Raw genomic sequence first — 23,635 nt, forward strand, 5'->3', positions numbered from 1 at the left:
GTGTCCTCCGTCTCAGGGAACGGCACCTCCATCTTTCACCTTGACAATTGCAATCAACTCCTAATTGGTCTCCCGGACTACAGTCTTCACCCTCCAGATAATCACCCTCTGTCAAAGTGACAGCTCCCTGGGTGACTGTGTCCTCAAAGCTGCAGGCCCCCTGTCTGGCCCTTGGCTTCCCATATGCCAAGCTGGGTCACTGCGGTGCCCATCCCCCACCGCAGTTTATACAGGGGTTACCCCCTGAGCGCGCAGCCCCTCCCACAGGCCACGAGAGCCAATCCGCGCGCGCGCCTCCCGGCCCCGCCCCAGCGCCCTCCTCTGCCACGCCCCCTCCCCCGCCCACCCAATCGTCAGTTCGTCAGTTGGGCAGGCGGCAGTAGGTCGAGCGGGTGGCGGCTCCGCGGGTCTACCCCGGGGGCGCCGGCCCTGCTCCCACCCGCCAGCGGCGGCGGCTGCAGCGGCGGCCGCGCGGTCCCCCCGCGCTCCAGCAACCTGCGACCTCGGCGAGGGCTCCCACGGCGTGGTGTGGTGAGTGCCCCCGCCCGGCCTCGGCGGACGGAGCTGCGGCGTCGGGCCCGCCCCGGCCCCGACCCAAGCCGGGCTGCCCCGCCGTCCGCGCGCCTCGGGTCTCGGCGCGGGGGAGGGGGGAACCGGGCCGCTCGGGCTGGGGCGCTGCTCGCGGCGCTTCCCGGGCGGCCCTCCGTGGGCGCGGTGGGTGGGGTGGAAACCGGAACCCCTCACCTAGGGACCCCCCCCAGAACGGGAACTAAGGCTCCCCACCCCCGGGTGCTGGCCTCGCGGCCTAACCCTTGACGTCCGACTGTGAAGCCGCGAAGTCGTTCAGATGCTCGCGGCGGCGGCCGTGGTCTGGAAAGGGGTTCGCAGCGGCGTGTGTGCACAGCCCCGAAATCATTGTCTTGTTTGCCCCCCTCGCCTGCGTTTTCCGCGGACGGCTTTGGTTCAGCGCCTTCCGTGGTGCCAGTGCTAAATTGCCCATCACGTCCTTGGGCCCTTAAAAGAAATTAAAGCTTAAATGTGTACTGAAAAAAGTCCTTAGTTTCATGACGCGTCAGTTGAATAGTTGTTTTGTTTTTTTAATCTGATAAGAATTTTTCCTAGCCTGAAGATGATTGATATCTGGTAACTTTCTATCACGGCTGTCGACTTCCGTGACTTATGTCTCTGTTAGATGAAATGTCAAGTCCTCTTAGTGTAATTGTTTTCCCTTTTTTAAGTAAGATCCAAATACAAATAATGGAATTGGAATCCTGGGTCCAGATGATAGCTTTTAATCTTCAGGTTGATGATATTTAATATAAGTTTAATCTGTATTGTGCTTTATTAGTATTTAGTAAATGTTGGTTAACAGTGCTGGTTTCTAAAGGATTTCTTGATTGACAGATTAATGATATTTAAATAACTGATATATTTACTTATTTATTTGTTTAAATTTTTCTAATTTAGATGTAGTCAGTTACAACGTGTCAATTTCTGGTATACATCATAGTTTCAGCCATACGTATATATACATATACATGTATTTGGTTTCGTATTTTTTCATTAAAGGTTACTATAAGATACTGAGTATAGCTCTCTGTGCTATAGAGAAGAAATTTGTTTTTTGTCTATTTTTATTTTTTATTTTATCTTCTTGATTTCTTGATTGAAATATTAATAATATTTGAATCACTGATTTTTTTTAAAGCTTAATGTTTCCAGAAGGACTTAAAAGACTTTGAGGAAGAAAATTTTTTTTCATTTTCTGAATCTGTTCATTAGGAATTTCGCCTTTCCTTTGCAAAGTTCTTTCCTAATCATTACGTAGAGGATATAAAGAGTGGAGTTTGAAATGAGCCCTTCCAAGTGTGTGTGGTTTTAGTAGGAAGACAACAGGTGCAAGTGACAATCTAAGCTGTGGAATCCAATCCTGGAAAAGGACTTAGGTGGCAAATTGTGGAGGACTCTGTAGGCAGAACAGAGTTTGATTTTATATCTGTGCAATAGAGAAGCATCAGAGTTTATGAGACTTCTCCTTGGGGAGAAGGCTGGAGGGGAGGCAACTGGGATGGGCGGGATCGAGTTCTGAAGGACTTTATTTTCTAAGGAGCTGGGACTTGAGTTGGTAGGTGAAAGCCACTGAAGAATGCCCTTTTTCTGCTGGTTCCTCATCAAATTTTGTGTTTCCCTCGTTGCCTCTCTTTGACTTCCTACCCTCTGTGCTTGTTCTCTCTTCTTTCTGCTTATGTAGGCATACTCAGTGGTTGTGATTTTCCTCCCGTCTCCAGGGGCATTTTGAAATGTATCTGGATTTTGTTTTGCTTTTTGTTTTTAACGTTGATTGGAGGTGTTACTGGCCTTCGGTGTGTATGTGGTGGAGGGGGACGTGACAAATGACCCGCCTGCAGTGTGCGCGCGCGGCAGTCAGTCCCTGCACCTGAGGAGCATCCTGGTAAGATGCCAGTGGTGTTTCCCTCCAGCCCGTCCCCAAGAAAGGCTGGGCCCTAGCCTCCCTCTGAGATTCATCTCCTCCATGACTTTGTCCTTACTACACTCGGCTCTAGCACTTCCCTCATCCCTCCCTGGGACTTTGCTGGGTATTGGTACCATCTATTTGAAAGGCAGGACCAGCAGTACGATAAATCATCTACAGACGCTCCAGACCAGATTCCTAGTTGTGCTGGTTTCACTGTTAATGTAACTTTAATAAAGAAGTCTCTTGTATGGTTTTTGGAGCTCAAAGATGTGAGGAGACTATCTTAAATGAGCAACAGAAAATCCAGAGTTTCTGAACAGTTTTGAGTGCAAGTAAAATGCAAACAAAATTCATTTTGATGTTAGTAACATCCCTAACATTGTGCTTCTGGTGGTTGGCTATGATTGATACGCCATTCTGCTGAATTTAATTTGTATATTCTCAGTTCTCAAGCATTAATAAAAAGGTTGTTTTGAAAAGCATCCAAGTTGAATTTTCCAGTAACTCTGTATAGTTTATTCCTCACCTTGCTCGCGGTAATGTATCTGCTAAGTAGAAAATGACCAAATTCCCTGACAGACGTCTCGAGCTACCTGACCCCATGTCCAGCCTGCTCTGCCCGCCCACCCGCCTGACCCTGAGGTGCTCTTTCTTCCTATTTGCTCCTCTTTTGTCTTTCACTTCTTAGGGCTCCCATACATTGGAAAGCCAACAGGATGGATGTTCTCCAAGTTCTCTGTCAGGTGCGCAGTCTTAGGGCAGGCTCTGGGCTCTGAACCCATCCATGGCTGGTGGGAGCTGGGGGTGGGGTGTAGGGGTGAGGTCTGCGTGGACCTCACCATGACCAGCTGACTAGCGTTAGTTTCAAGCTTGCCTTAGGTGCTGTGGTTTCAGTCATTTTCATCCTCACCTTTGAGGTATTAGTTTTTTACTTACAGATAAGGAAACCAGGTCTCTGATAACTTGTCTAGGGTTCACAGCCAGTAAATGTGCAGCAGAACTGAGATTTGTCTAGACCTCAAAACGTGTAATTTTTTCCCCCTGAACTACTGTAGACTTGCCTGTGCTACAGCGAGTTACCTGGAAACGTGCTTCCTGCAGCCTGGGTTCCTGAATGTGTTGGCACCAAAGTATAAAATGTTTGTCATGACCAGCTTGGGCCTGTTGTGGAGATTCAAGAGGGGGGAACCAGAAACTTGGAAGGGGTGAGGGAGGTAGGGTCAAAGCAGCTTCATTTCATCATTCTCAGTCGTTCTACGTCCTCCACCAGTTTCTTGATTTTCATCCATTTAGTAACGTTATTGAGTGTGTACCTTGACTTACGTGCTAAGCAATAGGATTGAAGTGGTTTTTACACTCTGGTGTTTACAGTCTAACGGGAAAGTGATCACATTTACTGAATATGGTGAGGTGCAGCGTGCTCACTTTTATACCCATAAAAAGTGGAGCAAAAGTTTGCGGAGTAGTCCAGGAGGGTTTCCTGAAGGAAGTGCTGTTTAAGCTGGGACCTGGAGAATGACGTGGAGCTAGCTGAGGGAAAGGTGGGGAAAGGTGCTAAAGCGTTTGAGGCACGGCTTGTAGAAAATGGGCTGTAGAAATTGGGAGGTTTGTGATTAAGATCCAGGGATGTTTCTCATGTTGCAGGGACAGGAAGAGCAGTTCCAGTTTCAGGTATGGATGTAACCAGGGACTAAAAATGACCAAGGCAGCTACTCCCCTCCCTCTTTACATTTACAAAATCTTGCATCCTGCATCTCTGCTATTTTTTTTTTCCTCTTTTCACTTTTACCACATCCCCATGCACTTGGCAGAAGAGAGCTGATCCTGGCTTCCCAGAGGGTATGTGTCTTCAGAGCACTCTGACTCCTGGGGGAGAGAATCTGATCCAGCTTGGGCTAGTGTCCACCACTGGTCTGGGCACCTGAGGCCCAGGTGGAGCCATGTGATAAGGCTGGACCTCTCTAAGTTGGCACAGTGAGGTGGGGGTGGTCATGAGCTGTCTCCCACTGACCTCTGACTAACCAGGGTAGTTCTTGGTGCTGCTTCCCCCTGCTCTTGTGCTGGGTCGAGGCCTGCTGTTCAGGGCTTGTGGGGAGCAAGACGGGGAGGGCATAGTAGTTTAGGCAGGGGAGGGGCTTTGGGTTGCTTTTAGGGCTCTTCTGCTTTCCTGTCTCTGGCAGTGTGGGGGTGGCAGCCAAACTGGGTGGCATTCTTTACAATTTATGTAATGTTGGATACATATATAATGTTGAGTCATGCAGCCTAACAGTAAACACCCAAGAACCCACCAGGACGCACTGACTGACTTCAGAATAGATTATCTGGGAATCCTTTGCCACTGTCCATGTGGGTCAGGTCACGGTGCCCCTGTAAAACCCCCAACAAAACAAAGGTTGTTTTCTATTCTACAGCTTGTTACGTTTCTAGGAGTGCAGAAGTGCTAACATCCTTAAAGGTCAGAGCCCCAAGAATAGGCTCTCCTGTCTATTTCAGGCTAAAGGCAACATTGTTGTACAAAAGGTGCAGAGCTGGCAAGACTGAGCCTGGAAAACAGGGCACAGGGTTAAAGGAAAAGGAACAGATCTAATATGGAGTCTGGTGTGTTCTTTTCTACTATGGTGCCTTTTGGTGAGAGATAAGAGGATGTGTCTGGGTGGGTCCTCCTCTGCCCCAGGGTCGGGTTCGGGCAGGAACCCTGCCAGGTTCACTGTAACTTGGACCTGATCTCCCACAAAGTAACAATTATAGGTGATTAAAATGACCTATCAAAGTCCCTTCAATTGCCTGTAAACTTTATTGGGGGTGCAGGGGAAGTCTCATTGGCCAGTCAACAGTCTCGGGATGCAAGGGACCAGTGTCGTGGCGGGTTCCAAGGTGGCCAGGCCAGCACAGCTGCCTACTTGGCTCTCAAGCTGTGGGCTCCTAACATGGACACTAATAAATCTCCTGTCCCTCTTCCTTCTGTCCCAGGGTGAATGAACACCGTCGCTGAACCCACCTGGGCTGAGCCCAGGCCAGGCCCACAGCCCACAGCCTGCTGTCCATCCCCAGGGCTCAGTCGCTCCCCCTACCCCCCGCCACTGCTGCATATCCTTGCGCCCAGTGCCTCCACCCTAGGGGTCCCGATCACCATCTGGGCCATCAACCACCCAAGGCCCACAAGCTAGTGATGGGCAACCAGGGACCACCCTGACCTGCCGGCTTAGACAGGGCACAGAGCGCCAAGGATCAGGGCGCCCGAAATTGGAACCGCCTCCAGCCAGGCCAGCGGAGGCCTGTAGTGTCTGACACTAGCTTTACCGGATCCCTCACTGGGGGCAGTCCTATAGTGACCAGAGCCCGGACTTCCCTGCCCGACTCGGGGGTGAGGGATGAGGGGTTTCAGCTCTGGGTAGGGGTGCACTTGGAGAGGGGGGTATCCCGCCATGAGGGGGGACAGTCTGAGAAGTAAGGGGCTGGTTGGAGAGGAATTGACCAAGCTGAGGGGAGACAGTGGCCATTTCAGGATGTTGGGGGTCCTGGTTAGGCATGAGGGGTGAGCTTGGGGTGTGGGGGCCATAGCTTAGTATCTAGTGGGGTGGGGAGTGGGGACTGGGACCTCAGTGTGAGAAGAAGCCCTGTCTTAGGGGTATGGTGGGAGATTGGGCCTGGCTGGTGGGGGGGGGGCAGTAACTGGGTGGGAGGGCACGCGAGTGGAGCTGAGTGGTGTGGGCTGACACGGGGCGAGTGGTGGTTCTGGCTAGTTCCAGGACCTGGTTGGTGCCAGAGTGACAGCTTTGGTGAGGAGATCCGCCCCACCTGGCCCGACTTGCCAGGTCCTATACATGAGGAGCCCTAGACAGTGCGGGATGCCTGCCCAGGGGGAGGGGCGCGCATGCGCGGACGCACAGATGCGCGGACGCGGGAGCCCACTCTGAACTTGTGGAAGCTGGGCGGGAGTCGAGCGCTCCTGGGAGCAGCTCCCGAGGAGGAAGGCGGACCGGGGACTGACTGGTCCGCCGCTTGCCTTCGTCTCCGCCGCTGCCGCCGCCGTGCATGTAAAGGGGCGCTGGTGGAGGCGTGCAGGTCGCGGAGCCGGCGGGTGAGGCCTGAGCTGCGCACTTGGGCGTGCGTGAGGCCCGGACCGCGTGCCCTTTCAGGACCCTGAGGCGGGTGCGTGCCACAGCCGTGGTTTGTGGTCCCCCCGCCACGTTAGTGGTCCCTGGACCCTGCGTCTGCTGTGCTGTTTATATTCGTGTTTGGAAAGCAGGTCTCCGCCGGCAGATGGGAGGGCACAGGACGGCCCTGGAACACCTCCAACATCCTGGAGTCTGGTCATACACTGTAATCCTAATCAGCGTAACTAAGGAAATGCCTTTAGGAGAGTCAGGATACCACCACTGAGCTTTTTGCTAATGCTTGAATGTGTTTCCATTTTATTGTCCGTGACTGAAAAGCCCTGCAACAAATGGGGCATATGATACTTAGGACATTGCTGCGCTAGGGAAGTTCATGAAGCAGGCAGGTAGGTGACATCAGCCTTGCTTTAGCCCTACCATGGGTGCTTTTGAACACTGGTACAGCGTGGGGCTCTGTATTTTTGTTCATGTTTATTAACTGTTTAGTAGACCTTGGGCCCTGGCACGTTTCACTTTGATCACAGAGAATATCCAGGGTAAGATAAGGCCATTTCAGCCTAACCAAGTCATTGGCATGAGCAGCTGCCCCAGCGCCTGAAAGTAAACCCCAGTAGAACCTTAGGCTGCTCTTCTTAAGACCTGGCATCTTCTTCTAGTGGCACCAAGTGTTGGCAGATAGTCTGTGGTGGAATAATTTTTCTTCTGTAGGAAGATGGTTACCTAATGCTGGCCCGTGGAAGGTGCCATTCTGCAACTAAGTTATTGACACTCCCCAGGGAGTAAAATAGAGACTGTGCAGAGGGTTTCTTCATTAAGTTCAATGTATTCACTTAGTCTAGATTATATCTCTTCTATATATTCAGGAATTTGAAAATGCCCTTTCTAACTGAATCTAAGCTTGAGTAAACAGACAAATCCAGAATGTGGGATATTCTGCAAGACAACTTGCCTGGATTCTTCAAAAGAGTCATCATAGTGAAAAACAAGTGGTATTTTAAAAACACATGCTGGGGGCTAGTCTAGATTTTAAAATATCAAAGATATGTAAGAATCAAATGCAGTGTATGGAACTGGATTGAATCTTGGATGGGAGAAAAAAAATCTATGAAGGAGATTTTGGAAACACCTGGGGAAATTTGAATATGAACTGTTTTGTTAGATGACATTGAATTCAGGCTAATTTTCTCAGATGGACCAGCAGTACTGTGGTTGTTTGGGAGGATTTTTTTTCTCAGGGGAGCATGACAAGGTATTAGGGGGCGAGGTGGTGTGACACCCGCAACTTTCAAATGGTTCCACAGAAAGAAGTTAGAGATCAAGCAAATGTGGCCAAAGGGAAACACTTCGTGGCTGTGGGTAAAGCGGAGGTGGATATTCACTGTGATGCTATTTCAGCTTTGCAGTAAGATTGACAATTTTCAGAATAAAAACCAGAAAGAAAAGTTCAATTCTTCTTGATTAAGTGTTTTATTGGTACTCTATGTTTTGACTGTACTCGCTTTTGTGATGTAAACAACTTTAAAACAAAAGCATTTTCGAAACCAAGAGCTCAATAATCGCCTTCTTTTGTGAACTAGCAGTTACAGGTGATACTTCTGGTCTTAATACGTAAAATTAAAACTTGGGACATTAAACAAAATGTGTCTAGAGCACGCTGTTCTAGTATTTGGCTTGTGCTACTCAGTGTTCTCCAACATTCTTCATGTCATGGAGCATATAGAAAATGGTAATACTCATAAGGCCAGTGGGTGAAGCTGCTAATGCCTGAAGGCAACTGGCCCAGAAGCTCTGGCTGCCCCGAGATTAAAAGCCACACTGTGTTGGCACACCCATGAGCTATCTGGGACACACAGGTGTGCCATTGCCCACAGGTTGGGAAACACTGCTTCCACGCATAAAAGTTCTGAAGACTGTTATAAACATGACTTGAAGATTTGCTTGAAAAAAGCTATATAGTACATGTCCTACACGCTGTGGGTTTATACTTGCAATACTGTGAGTGAGGTTTAGCTATCGCTGAGTGTTTGTGATAGCACTAAATAACAGCGCTATGGCCTGTCTGTCTTACACCTTTCCATCTGTTGTTGTGATGGATCTGGAGTTGTAAGAAAGTTAACAATGAGACCAACCCTCTAGGAACATATGGAGCAAACTTAGGAGCTAATGTTCTATCTCTGCCTTTGTGATTCAGTCCAACTTAAATGTATCAAGATGAGGCAAGAAATGGATCTGGAAACAGAAGCCTAGAAAAGTTAACCCAGTTTAACCCAAACCTTTCTAATGAGGTAATATTTCATGTTTAAAGCTCAGAATTCTGAAGTTCTATATATTTAATTTAAATTTATTTAAATTCCTGTATTAGGTTGCTTTAATGAAGAGGGAAGCATATTGACTGGGCTTTACAAGGATGGTCTCTTAACTCTCCTGATGCATCCAAATGGTCTGGAGAGCCTCTTAAAACACACAGGCATGGTCTTCATCCCCAAGAGATTCTGATTTGATTTGTCTGGCAGCCTATTTTTCAAACTCCGTTTACCCAGATGATTTTAATGTGCCACCAAATACTAGAGCCTAGAATCAGAAGATGATAGTAAAAAGCTAAGTGTAAAGTGCTTTACAAATATGAGATATTAGTCTTAATATGTAACCATGATACTTCCTTTCTGTCTTCTCCTAATTTCCCAACATGGCTAGCTCAATCTATTTGGACTAGGTTTTTTTCTTCTGAAATCCCTGTGGCCTTATTCTTTCTATTGCTGGACAAGGACCCACATGCTTGTGGTTGGCAAAAAAGAGGTAACTGGAAAGCATCTGCATGAGTCGAGGAATGAGCGAGTGAGTGGGCTGCTGATTGAGAGTGTGCTTTCTTTCTAAAGCCAAATAATGCTGTTTTTGTGTCCTTTATTGGTCTAGATTAATCATGCCTTTGCTTTCTCCCATTAACATGGGTAACTCAGAGTTCTCTGCATGGACTGAATGTCTGTATTATATGCAAAGTAGATACAGAAAACCAAGTAGTTGGACTATGGCTTAATTCCAGACTCTTATTCTTTTTTCAGAACACATATTTGATAGTCAAAATATAAATATGAAAGCAGAGCAGAGCCTTCAGTAAACTAAAGCAAACAATGAAAGGAAAGACCTTAAAAATAAATGACATTATTTTTCTAAATACTGTTTGATTAGCTATTTAAAATAGCAGTTTGGACCACATTCGACAGAAAAACATGCTGTCTTAATGGTGCAATAACAGTTAATGCATAGACTAACAAATTACACAGAGCAATTATCTAAGGCATTGTTTAATACCTAGTTTATCTAAAGGATTTCTGCTACCGTTCTACTCCAGTTTTTGCTTCTGAACTTTGGATTTTTTGGCACATAACTGAGGAATTAGCTGCCTTTGTCTCATCCTATTTTAAGTTCAGATTCTGGAACCAGGAAAAATTATGTTATTTATACTACTTAATTTATAAATTATGTCTGAATGTGTCTGTAACAGATAAACTTTGCCCTATCTTGATAACAATGATTTGCTTTAAAACAATTAAAACTATTGCTCAAAGGAACTTAAATTGCTGTTAACTGGCCAAACTTTGCCCTCATAACAGACCAGATGCAAGGCACCACAGCTTTAAGAATATGAGCACTCAGTAAAGATTTATTTTTTTCCCCTTTCCGTCTAGATTGGGCAATGTTTCTCTAAAACTTGCTTCCTTCCTATGCTTTTTCTTCTTTACTTTAGCACTGTTGAAAAATTTGGTGTAGCAAATGGTTGTGAAAGTTGGAGGAAGAGTATGCCAGATCAAAGGAAGGAAAGATCTATGTGTGGTTCCTGGCATGCGGTACAAGTCGCTAACACGCCAGACATGTTTTCACCACCAAATGCAAACGCTTTACCATGGCCCCCATGGCCCTGCCTGATCTGGTTCCTTTCTGCACCTCCAGCTGTGTGCTGTACCACTCTCCTCCTACTTCAGCCACACTGGAATGCTTTCTCTGACTTGAAGAGCATGTTCTTTTCTACCCCCAGAGAATTTCCACCTGCTGTCCCTTCATCCTTGGAAGCCTATTCCCCTGACCCTTAAGTGGCTGGCTCTCTCTTCTTTTAGGTCTCAAATGTCACTGTTTCCTAGAGGACTTCCCCACGTCCTCCAGCTTAAATAGCCCTGTGCTGCCGCCTTTTCTATAACCTACTCTCTGTCCTTTCGCCTGGACCTCCCTGCCCCCTTTCCTTCCTCGTCCTCTACCTCTTCCTCCTTTTTCTCCATAGAACTTTACCCACAGTATCTTGATTGTTTAGTGACTGTTCATTGGCTGTTTCCTCCCCTAGAATGCATGTTCCATGAGAGCAAAGCATGAGAGCAGTGCTGAGAACAAGACTTGGCCCATAAAGATGGGCCAGTAGTTCTTAAATATTGGATAAGATTTTACAGAAACATCTCATTACACATTTTCTAAACATTTCTACTTGTATAAATGGAGGAGTAAGGAGACATTAAAAATAATCGTCTTAGAATACACTCAGTCATGTCTCCTAACCACAGCGACACCACACTATCAGGGCATCATAAATGCTGCCAGCTTCAGCAAGCTCAGCTGAATGTGTGTGTGGATGCTAAGGTACCACCATCAGAAAAGCAACAAATCAATAGGTTGAATTCTTGTAGGTGCAAAGGAAATTGGAAGGCTGACAAAAGGCCAGAAGGTCACTGAGGTCAAGATCTCAGGATCCTTCATTTCAGTGATTCTTTTTGACCTTTGAAAAGTATTGTAGGACATAGAACACATCCACAGCCTATGAAATGGGCTGAATAAAATGGAATATGGTCATGATGGATTCCAGGGAAAGGCCAGTAGGAAGGATGTGAATTTGGTTCTATTCTCAGCTGAAGAGAGTTACCAGCACAAGGCATCTGGCATTGCCCCTTCCCATTCCCAGATAACAGAAGTCTGACATGAGGAATACACCCATGGACACAAAGGAAAGAATCCAGGCCTGCTTCAAGGGCATGTCAAACAGAAAACAAAAGCTCAACTTCCCAGGTACTTGTAAGGACTCCTGATCAGCCATGCCGCGGTTCTAGGGGAAGCAAGGAAATCTCTCCATGGGTCATTGCCACAGTGCACAGGGACAATCTGCCTATGAGGCAACAATAACTAAACACCCTTCCTAAGCAGCAGGTATCATCTAAGTGCTGTGTATTTATTAACTTACTAAATCTCCACCACAATGCTGTGAAATATATACTGTCATTCTTTCCATTTTTATAGATGAGGAGACCAAGACACGGAAAAGGGAAGCAATTTGCCTGAAATTAATCATCTAGTAAGCAGCAAAGCCATGTTTGAACTTGGACAGGTTGGCTCCAGGGCCCGTGGAGACTGAGAACTCTCAGGCTCTCTGATATGCAGTCTTGGTTTTGAGGAGGGTTTTTTTTTTTTTTTTTTTTTTTGCATCCCTCTCAGGTATCTCCTCATATCCCAGTAAGCAGGAAAGCCAGAGTCAGACATTAACAACTAACTGAAGGCTAGTGGTACTTTATAATACCTGAGAAACATGAGAGAAAGAATGTGTAGTGACCCAGCTGTACTCAGCCCCCCCCCAAAAGGGTTTGATGGGCAGGAGGCCCGCTTCCTTCTGCAAGTGCCACCACGTTACGGGTAGGGAAGAATGGAGAGCATTTATGACTTTCTGACCAGGGCCCACTCGACTTTCTCCTTTGCTGCACTCCAAATGATGCTTGATGTGGCACTTGTCCCCCAGGGCCTGCACCAACCGGGAGAGGCAGCATAGCAGAGTGGAAAGGACTTGGACCCTGGCAGAGGCAGTCCTGAATTTAAATCCAGGCTCTTCCACTTTTTAGCTGCATGACGGCTGGCAAATTACTTAACCTCTCTAGGCCTCTGTTTTCTCATCCACAAGAGGAGTTTAGTAATATTACTCACTTTCCAGAGCTATTGTGAACCTTATGAATGAATTAAAACCAGTGAAAATGTCTAGCACATGGAAGGCACTCAGTAGGCATTAGCTGTCTCTCTGGAAACGAGACCAAATCCTTACTTGTAGACTGTTGCAGTTACGTTTCAGATCTTCCATGATGCCTGAGTGAGTTTCTCAGCAGAGGCTATGGAACTCATCAAATTAGTTTACTTTTTCTGTATATGTGATAGAAATGGAGAGCATTGAGCACAGCTTGAATTCTAGGTCAAGGAAGTTCACACTAGTTTTATTATTGAAGACAGAGACCTATGTTTGGTGGTAGAGGGATTTGATGAGAAGCGATGAAGAGCAATGTTTACCCTGCTGGCAGCAGGAGAGTTAAGGCAATTAAACTGGATTTTACCCCTTCAGAGTCCAACACTTGTTCCTCTAAGTACTGTGAGTTACAGAGATAGCACATCATGTACCAATAATGAAAATAACTCTGTGAACAGCACAGAAGTAAGTTGGGGCTACTTCCACCCACACAGAGATGAATTTTATGTGCAGAAGCCCAGTGGAATATAAATGAACTGCTGTATATGAGAAACAAAAGGCTGAGACTCTAGAATATATCTCAAGAAGAAGCCTGCATTCGTTTCCTCTATCTCCGCAAAGTAAGATCATGGACACAGACTTCCCTTCTTGCAGGGATATATAGCTGGTTGTAATAAAATGTCACGCACAGTGTGAGGGAAAGCTTGCATTTGGAGGCACTCAGTCTCAAGAGCCCCTGGTTCTCATCACAAACTCTCCAGATGCTCTTCTATGTGCCCTTATTCAGGGTATGCTTTACTGGCAGCAGGTGTCTGTTCACTTTGATAAATGTCAGCTTCTTAACATCACTTTGGAGAGGGAAGGGTGACAGGCACCATCCTGCCCTTGCTGAACTGAAGGCCTTTCCACAGTGCATGCAGGAGGGCAAGCAGTGTACTCATGTTAGAGCCGTGTGGCTGGAGCTGGCCCGGTCTCCTCTCCTCTTGTCAGTGAAGGGCAACTCGGAATCAGCAGACATGCTCCAGATGTCCTGCCATCACCTGACTGATGTAGACTCTAGGGAGCCCCCAGCCTCTCAAGACGCACAAGGAGACAGGAAGCCCAAGGCTTCCGAGTGGTGCCCGAGGGGCTTCTGAAGTGCACTAATGCACTAATTGAGTGTTACTGTTCTGCCGTCTGTCACGCTGCTTCCACCCTTGCCCATTCCTCTTTTCTTAGTTGCTTGCTTTCTGAAGCCTCACTTAATCAAATATACTACTCGAATGAGTGTTGAATCACACAACATGCCCAGGGTTATTTTGCAATTGAATTACAGCTTTTGTTTGAAAACATTCAATAAAAAATTTTCCCCAAAGGCCAAGTCTCAAGGAATAACTCATTAAATATTGCTGTTCATAAAAATAAATGGCCAGTAAAGGTGACCATTGTTATACCATCTATTTGCAATTGGCATGGCTGCCTGAAACTTCTGACTTTTTCCAAACTAAAATTTTCTCTGTGCAGGGCCCCTTAGGTGGTATTTGCATTGAGTGGAATGATTTTTGTTTTCAAAGAAGGAAATTTTATAAATTGTGCTTCACTTTTATTTCAGCTTGAGCTGTTTTCTCCTGGGAAAACAGCTTGTTGCTTGGCAAAAATGGATGTGAAGCATTGGCGAAAACGAAAGGCCATTTTTATTGCAAAGAAAACTGCCTTTTGCTTTTGCCAGATAAAGTAAAACATATGAAGCAAGACCACAGATATTTCCCTGTTTGCAAACCCTGTGAAAACGTGATTTTTCACCAGTGGTGAGAATATTTTTCCCATACCACTCTTCCCATTTCTAAAAATTATGGTTTCAATGGTTAAAGTCATAATTTACATCTACAACACCTCATGACTATAATCAAATATCATGAATCTTGTTATTAAATATATTGAAGATCTATTCCATCAAGTGAAATATTGGAGGACATACAGCCCTTACCCAGTGAGATTAGGTTCTGAGCGACCGGGGACCACTGATGCTGAGCAAGAAAGCTTGAAAAGGGAAAGTATTTGGGTTGAATTTGGATTTAATGTAGAGGATGTAACTGAATGAATAAAAGACTTAGGAGAACAGCAGTGAAAGAGAAGACAAGTGTGGTAATAATATCACATGGCCGAAAGAGCACTGAAATAGCATCAGGAGAACTGGATGCCAGTCCTGAGCACACGGTTAACTGGCTGTGCGACCTTTATCAGCTCAGTCTGCTGGGCTCTCAGACTCCGCTTGTGAAAGTGATAGAATTCAAGGAGATGACCATATTTCTTTCAGATCTACATATTTGCCAAAACCAGACTGGAAGTGCATTTGTAAAATATAAAAATTGTCAATATCAAGGAATCTCCACTAATTGATTCTTGATTCCAAAATAACCCATGAAACCATGTCTTTGTGGTGTCTTTAATGATTTATGTGAAGGTAGTCAGATAACAAAGTTAATTGGGAATTTCTTTGTGTTCATGGCTGCCCCTAATCTGCTTTTCCTCATGCCTACACTAAGTCCTTCCTGTGGCAATTAAGCTAATTTCTTCCCGTTTTCCACAGTGAAGTAGTAAACATTCATTCACCTTTTTAAAATGTTATTAAAACACAATGCTCTGGAAAGAAAGTTTGTAATGCTCCGTCAATGCACCTTGATATGAACTTCATAGAAAATATAACCTATCTATAACTTTAAAATTGTACAACATAATAATGCACTTTAAATACAAAGTACATGTATAAACATACTTTATGTAAAGATATAAATAGGAAGTAACTATTAAAATATTTATATATAAGTGTTTTAAAATTAAATTATATATCATATATAAATTTAAATAAAATATTTTTTTCCAGAAAAGGATTATTTTTATTCAAGTAACTGCAAATAGGAAACCAGAAGGGGGACCCAGGCTAGGACAGATAATGGCTACCTCCTCCCTGACAGAACAGGTGGAGAAGGTGGCCCCTACACCTGCCGGTCAAAACAGTCCCCCTTCCTTTCTCTGCTGCAGCATACTAGGGGCAGGGCCGCACCTTCCCTGGGACTTGGGTAGTCAGTAACCCAGCCTGCTTTGCCCCAGGCCCCTTCCTCCAAGCGCATCTTGGAGGAGGGGAATGTGGGCAGAACAGGAGGCAATGAGGATGAACATTTAGCACTGGTAGCAGCAGCAATGACGGATGTCTAAGAATAAAACGTTGAACAAAAAACAGCACAACTGTCCAGAGGTAGTTTGTGACCAGAGGAAAGATGAAACCAGAACCTTGGGGGGTGAGGAGGAGCAGAAGGGTGGGAGTGCCGCAAGGCTAGCTCCTTGTTATTAGCGCCCCATGTAAGGGAAAGGGAAACAGGCCAAGAGTGGAAGCAGATGGGGATGAGGAGTGGCTCCAGCCCACCTTGAGTGGCTGCCACAGGAAACCCAGGCCCCTGGGCCTCCCCGGATAAAGGTGGCTTTGCATCTCCGTCACTGCAGTAGACTCCGGGGTGAGGGCAAGGTGGACTAGAACCTGCTTAGGGCGAGTAGGGGGCTTAGACCCCTCCTGCCTTCCTTCCTGTGCCCCCAAGTGAGCTGCCCAACCTAGTGTAAGGACTAGGTAAGGTGGGGAAGAAAAATGGGTGTGAGCGACACCTGCTGCTGCTGATACAGTGAGAGTGGGCCATGTCAGAAGGAGATGGGGCTTGGGCCCTTTTTAAGGCCAGGGGAGCCCTCACAAGCCCCTTAATGGGAAACCAGGGGTAAGAGTCAGGGATCAGAAGGGACCCTCAGACCAAGAGCCCAGCCAGCAATGTCCCCACTGCTGAGGAAGTGGGGATCAGCAAAGCAGGGAGCGGTGACGTGGGAAGTCAGCTTTGTCCAGAGGGCAGGTGTGGCGTGTGGATGAGGGGGTCTCTGGGAATTGAAATCAAAGGAATACTGCTTCCCACTGGGCCCGGAGGCCCTGCAGCGGCCGGTGTGGGTGTGGTGCGGCTGTGAGCGCGCAGGTGGGTGGCGGTGATGCGTGGGCCTGGGGGAGGGGTGGGGGCAGTGGGGGCGGGGTGGAGCTGCCAGCCCCAGAAGGAAACTGGTCCCCGGCGAGGGAGCAGGCGGCGAGGCGGCGCGGGCACTGCTCCTCCTCCGAGGACTCCTGCAAGATGCCCTCTTCTTCCTCCTCTAGTTTTTTGGGTCTGCGCCTTGGTTTCCTCCCTGGAGTTGTGGTTGTTTTCCAGGTCTTGGCAGCACCCTTGTTTTTGATCCCCTTCTGTCGGCCCCGTGGTCTAGGTGTTGGCGCCTGCTGGGCTCCTGCTGAGTCCCCGCCGTCGCCGGCCCGGGACTCACCGAGGCTGCCTGCGCCGCACGCCCCGCCCTCGCTCCTCAGCACCCTGCTTTTCCTGCTTGGAAGCCAGGGACTGGCTGGACTTCGAGCTCCACTCGCTCACCTTCCCTTGTCTGCAGAGCAGGTGGAGGAGCGACGGCCGGGATGCGCGAGCTCGGCCGCCGGCCTGCGGTGCGCGCCTCGGGCTGCCGGGAGCGACGGTGCTGGGCGCTGCGGGCCGGCCTGCCGCCGCCGGCGGTAGGAAATGCGGATGCCTTCCTGGAGCCGCGCCACGGCAGAAATAGCGCGGAGTCGGAGTCCCAATTAGAGCTAAAATGTATTTTCTAAATATAAAGAGAAAACGTAACAGGAAAGTAATTTCTCAAAAAATAATGTCCTGGAATATACAAATGCTTGAATTCAGCTACACTGGATACTGTGATTTCTCTGGTGGTTGCTCCAAGCCTTATTTAGATTTCTGCCTGTTGTTATTTTTCCCTATCAATGCTTAAAGCTTCTGTATGTTTATGTCTTTCTTCCTCATGAATAAGAAGAAAGTTTCCTCTGCTCTCTCGTCCTGGCATATTCCTGTTGTTTGCAGCTTTAAGTCTGAAATGGCGTAGGTATTTTTAGCAGAGGAGGGAGGCTAATCATTTGCTATTTTTTTAAACTTCCCTAATGTTTTTTCATTTATTTAAAAATTATTTTTAAAGAGTGCAATTTAGTGCGTTTTAGTAGATTCACAAGGTTGTGCAACTATTGCCACTGTCTATTCCAAAATCACCCTCCCAAAAAACCCAATATCCATTTGTAATCGTTCCTCACCTTCTCCCTCAGCCCCTGCCAACGCTAATCTACTTCCTGTCTCTCTGGATTTTCCTTTTCGGAACATTTCATGTTAAAGGAATCATTTAATATGTGGCCTTTTAGACGAGCTTCTTTCATTAAGCAGAATGTTTTCAAGGTTTACCTATGTTATATATATCACATATTACTGTTTTATTTGTTTTTTACTTCCTCGTGTCTTATTGCTTCTTTCTGGATTAATTTTCCTTCTGAAAGTGTATGCTTTAAGAAATCTTGCAAAGAGGCATAAATCTGTGGTATAAAATTTCCATAGACCCAGTATGTTTCATAATATCTTCATTTTGTCCTCATATTTATAATAAGGCTGGATAGAAATGTTTAGGGTCAAATTTCCTTATCTCCAAAAATTTAAAGATAGCTCTTTACTGTTACCTAGAATCCTGGTAGCAGTCTGCTTCCCATTCCTTTCAGGGCACCTGCTAGTTCTCCCTGTAAGCTTTCAGATTGTTCCCTTTAGCTTTGATGCTCTTACATTTCACTAGGATGCATCTAACTGTATTTTTCCCCACCCTTTTTAGAATGTTTAGCACTGGTTGAGACCTTTCAATCTAAACATTATATCTTTAATTCTCAGAAATTATTTCTTCAAATATTTTTTTCTCCGTGTTTATTTCTCTCCTTTAGAGATCCCTGTTATGCAGATAGTGACATGTTTACTTTTGTTTTCTCTACCTCTTAACAATTCTCTGATTCTTTCCTTTCTTGATGCTTTCCTTGAGAGTCCTTTGACTTGATCTTCCAGCTCATTAAATCTTTCTTTTCAGCTGTATCCATTCTGAAACTTAATTTACCCATTGAATCCTTTACCTGGAAAATTATATTTTTCTGTGTGCAATGTTTTTAATAGCTTCATCTTCATGGTCACTTGCTCCTCTTGCAGATGTCCAATATCCTTCTTTAAGTTGGGAATTATTCATTATGCTGATTTTAAATTCTTGTTCTGTCTTTCCAATTACTTTTGCTTCCTCCAGGGAACAGGTCTCATTTTTCTCTATGAGTTTGTCTTCTGTTAGGGCTCTCAACTGCATTGACTACCAGTGTTTCCCTTGGAGGAGTGAGAAGACCTTGCTTGTGTTTTCCAGGCTAGTTTAGGTTTGGACGATGGGGCTTCTCCTCAGGGTGAACAGACCCTTGTATTGCATGCTTGCTCAACCACTCCCTGTTTCCCTGCTTTAGCATTATCTGTCCCTCAGGGAATCTCCCAGTACTTCTGATCCCAGGAAAGGTGGTCATGGCTGGGTGACAGGGAGAACTTGGTCTCCTGCCAGTCAACCAGCCTGTTCCTCTGTGTTGCCCATTCTGGTGGGCACTGACATTGCCCTCAGGTTACCTGTCCAGTTCCACCTTCCGTAGGTGTGGGGTTAATATTGCTGCATGAAATGATCGTTGCAGGCAGATGCAAGGAGGGGAAGGGAAACAAGAGGAAGGAAGAAATCCAGTGGCTCTGGCCCTCTTTGACTCCAGACCACACTCCTGTGTTAGTTGTTGAGTTCTGCTTTATGGCCCTCCCACCTCAGCCTTTCTGTGGTGTCTCCATTCAGGATTAGATGCAGGGGAGAGAGTCAGCAGCCCATGCTACTTTGCCGTTTTTTCAGTCTTAACATATTATCACTTGTCTTTCCAAGTATGAAAAAAACATTCATTTGACTTCAAACCAAGGCTACTCCAACAATTGATTGGTAGGGCATTCAGAGTAAAATGTGCAAGCCATTGGATTTTAAGTGTACTTGAATAACTTTTATATACGAAAAGAGATCAGTTCAAAACTCAATGGTCTGATTAATATTTCATCTCAGTAGAAGCCCAGATACTGAAACCAACCAGTAACTCTACTCTCAGACAGAAAGGATTCAGTTGGCTGGTGTTTGGGTCTCAATTTTTAAACATAGGAAATGAGAAGATGCTTGTAAGGACATCTGCCTGGGCCATTTCCAGCCCTGGTTTCAAAGGCAATCCATTAATTCTATCATTGGAGAGGGTGGTTTTGGTGGGGGGCTATCCTTTGGAATCATTTCTTAATTCAAAAAACGTTTATTGATCACCTATACTATGCCAGATTCTATGCTAAGATCTTCATAAGACATTCTTTTATGTGAGTGATAACCAGAGTTTTAAAGTATAAACTGATCATATATCTCATGACATTGAGCATAGAGCCTGAAGAAAGAGTCCTACTGTCTTCTTGCTCTATTAAAATTCTGGCCTTTATTGAAGTTTGGGCTATGTTATCTATGAAGCTTTGTTCAATAACACTTTGATGGTTTAAGAAATACTGTATCAGCGGATGGCTATTTCTTTAGACGATCCTTTTAGACTCTGGTATAGAAGAGTTGGCATCCTGGCCTGCACACATGGAGCTGAGAGCAGAGCATCAGCAGAGGGGCTCCTGGACAAATTGCTGCAGCCCAGTAAATTATCAGGAAAGCTAGTTAAAATGCAGATTCTAGAATCTTTCCAGGAGATACTGAACTAGTGTCTCTAGGGTTGGTGGCCCTGACATCTGAAAAATTCAGGGCTTTGGCTATGTGTGGGTCTATCCTGTGATTCTAGGGCAAACCAGATCAGAGCTGCCCATGTGGGAAGAAGGAAAGGATGGCTCCAAGCAACAGGCAACACTGGAGGGGCCCAGGAGCCATAAAAGGGAATTAAAATGTATTCAGAAGATAGCGGGGTTAGGTCCTGAGAAATAAGATTATGTATCAAGATAAATGCATGAGATGATGGAACTGTCACTAGGATGGGTTATGAAAAGGGAGCTGAGAGATAGGTGTGGGATGAGTGAAGCAAATTAAGATCGAGAATACTGGAACACAGTAGAACTTAACTTTTAATGAGAACCCTGTGTCTGTTGTCATGGATGAAGATCCCTTCAAGATTCCACTGGTGGATAAAAAGATTATTTTGCGAAGTCCTAAGGGGAAGGTGGCATACTCATTTCTCTATTCATTTATTGCTTTAGTCATTTGATCTGTGGCTAGATGTGGTGTATTCACTACTCAGCAAATATTGAGGGTATATATCAAGCACTGTGTGAATGATAAGACTGGAAAGGTAGGCAGAGACCAAACCATCCAGGGTCAGGTGAACTTTTGCCTTTATCCTAAAAGCACATGGAAGTCACTGAATGATCTAAGAAGAGATGTAACACCATCAGATGTCTTGTTGACAGGCCACTCTGCTGCAGTGTGGAGGAGAGATTGGAAGGGGACAGGCATGGCTGCAGGCAGGCCAGATGGGAGACTGTCAGTTTCCAGAGGAGAGACAATGGTGCAGAAATAACAGGAAATGGAAAGATGTCGGAGATAGTTAGGAGGTAAAATTGCATTGGTAGGACATAATGCTAGATTGAATATGGGGAGATTTTTAGGGTGGATTTCTGGCTTGATCAACTAGATGCTTGATGGTGCTATTATTCACTGAGAAGAGGGAACGATGGGAGAAGTTAGGCTGTGAAAGATGATGCTTACAGTCAAGCCACGTCCTCTGACTACTTCTGCTCCCCTGTTGCCCCGATGGACAACTTGGGTTCCCACCTGATGCCTCTCATTGACCACTTTGGTCACCGACTCATTGCTCAGGGCTCTGCTCTGGAGGAAAAGGTTTGCTAAACTAGTTGATGACCAGTATGGGAAGGTCATTAGGTAAAATAATTGAGAGGGGCCGTGAAACCACTGAGCCCCACCCCAGTGATGATGGGAAGAGAAGAACCTGAATGGTTTAGTTTTGGAAATTCTTTGATAGGGTTACCAAGCCACTAGCACCCACCTCTCTGGCTTTGTAAGTAAGTCCCTCCCCGCACATCTACCAGAGTTGGCTAACAAGCACTGCCTCTTTGGAGTGTTCTTTGCTTTTGTCTTTTCTGACTCGTCTTGAGCTTATGAACAGGAAAATGTTGAAAAGGCAGGCAGAAGACATTATTCAGCCAGACAATGGTATTTATTGAGCCCAATGTGTACAAAACACTCTATTCGTTTTTTGAAGATGTAAAAAAGATATGGCTTCAAAGAAAAGAAAAAGTAGAAGCAAAACACTTAGGTAGTCCATGAATTATACAATCAAGTCTTAAAAAAATAAAGGAGACTCCTGGGCATATATCCAGAGAAAAATATAATTTGAAAAGACATGTGCACCACAACGTTCACAGCAGCACTATTTACAATAGCCAAGACATGGAAGCAACCCAAATGTCCATTGACAGATGAACAAATAAAGAAGATGTGGTACGTGTGCATATATACACATAAATACATACACATACACACATGCGCATGCACACACGCAATAGAATACTACTCAACCATAAAAAAGAATAAAATAATGCCATTTGCAGCAAGATGGATGGACCTGAAAATCATCATTCTAAGTGAAGTAAGCCAGAAAGAGAAAGAAAAATACCGTATGATACTGCTTATATGTGGAATCTAAAAAAAAAAAAGACACATATTTACAAAATAGAAAGAGACAAACATAGAGAATAGACTTATGGTAACCAGAGGATAGAGGGGGTGGGAATTTGAGATTTGCAGACACTAAATGCTATTATAACATAGACAAACAATAAGGAAGGTCCTACTGTATAGCACAAGGAACTACTTAATACCTTGTAATAGCCTATAATGAAAAGGAATGTGAAAGAAAATGTATGTATGTATCTGTATGACTGAAACATGATGCTGTACACCAGAACTTGACACAACATTGTAAACTGACTATACATCGATTTTTAAAAAGTGCAAAAAACAAGATAGAATGTAAAAGAATAAATGAGATTTTAAAAGATTAATTAAGACTGAAAAGAAAAAAAGGGAGGTGTGGTTGATTACTAAGAGGTTCTATGGACAGGAGCTGGGCGCTCAGCAGGGGCAGGGGCCTGAGCCCCCTGCTTCAGTGGTTTATTTGCGGGGTGAGTGCCGGCAGGTCGCTTGAAGCTTTTGGGGAGGATTGAGGCTGGAATTTCATAGACTTCAGCTACTTCTCTTCCTCTCACTCTTTTGCTGGAGAGGATCACTAAAACTCCCACCCGGCGAGCAAGCTGCTGGTGTAAATCACAGAAGTTATAAGCACACCCTCCTGGAAAATACAACCTTTGTAGGTAATTTTAGAGAAAATGGAATTAATTCTCTCTGTTTGGTGGAGGAGTTGATCACATCAAGTATTAAGTGGAAAGTAATGTCTAGAGACTGTTACGGTGTAAATTAAAAAGGTAAGCATTTCCCCTTTAAGAAAGGGGTCAATCCATACCTGGGGTCTAGTGCCTCGGGATTTTAAAAATAATGTCATAAAACTTTCTGGAGAACACTGTGGGAAACGGGAGTGGCTTAAATACCTTCCTCCGGTGGCCAGCTGTGTACCTGAGTCCCGCATGGTGCGAGCCTCCTAGACACTGCGTCACTCAGTTGTCTCGACAATCCTATTAAACGGGTATTGTATCCCCATGTTTCAAAAAATATTTTTAATTTTTAATTATGATGATTATTTTTTATTTTTAAGGAGGGGAAGTAATTAGGTTTATTTATTTTAATGGAGGTGCTTGGGGATTGAACCCAGAACCTCGTGCATGCGAAGAACACGCTCTACCACTGAGCTATCCCCTCTCCCCTGTATCCCCATTTTCACAGAAAAAAATATGAAGCTTCAGCGATACTGGTCACACAGCCAGGATAGGACAGAATCAGATCCAAGAGGTCTGTGGGATTCCGTAGTCTGTGATGTCCTCTCCAGTTCTCAGTTCCCTTCCTGCTCCTTTGCCTGTTTTTTTTTTTTTTTGAAACTTGCAGAGAATTACTCAGCCTAAACTACATGAGCTGCATAGAGGAGTTTCCACAGCTACCTTCTCCCCCTGAGGCATCAGACACTGAGAGCGGTGGTTCTGAGTGTGGCCCCTGGACGAGCAT

The 23,635-nt window shown here is 45.4% G+C and overlaps 1 long non-coding RNA gene and 1 pseudogene across 2 annotated transcripts in view; one reads left to right on the forward strand and one right to left on the reverse strand.

Annotated features, from left to right (window-relative positions):
- The first annotated feature begins 367 nt into the window (after nt 1–367).
- The window catches only part of LOC140688704 (uncharacterized), a 30,732-nt gene continuing 7,464 nt past the window's right edge, over nt 368–23,635 (forward strand). For both annotated transcript variants that reach the window (XR_012063452.1, XR_012063454.1), the window contains exon 1: nt 368–531. This is a non-coding gene — a long non-coding RNA (uncharacterized lncRNA). The remainder of the gene's footprint in view (nt 532–23,635) is intronic.
- On the reverse strand, nt 806–23,105 carry LOC116278325 (uncharacterized; annotated as a pseudogene).

This window comes from Vicugna pacos, chromosome 23 (genome assembly GCF_048564905.1).
Source record: "Vicugna pacos chromosome 23, VicPac4, whole genome shotgun sequence".
NCBI lineage: Eukaryota > Metazoa > Chordata > Mammalia > Artiodactyla > Camelidae > Vicugna > Vicugna pacos.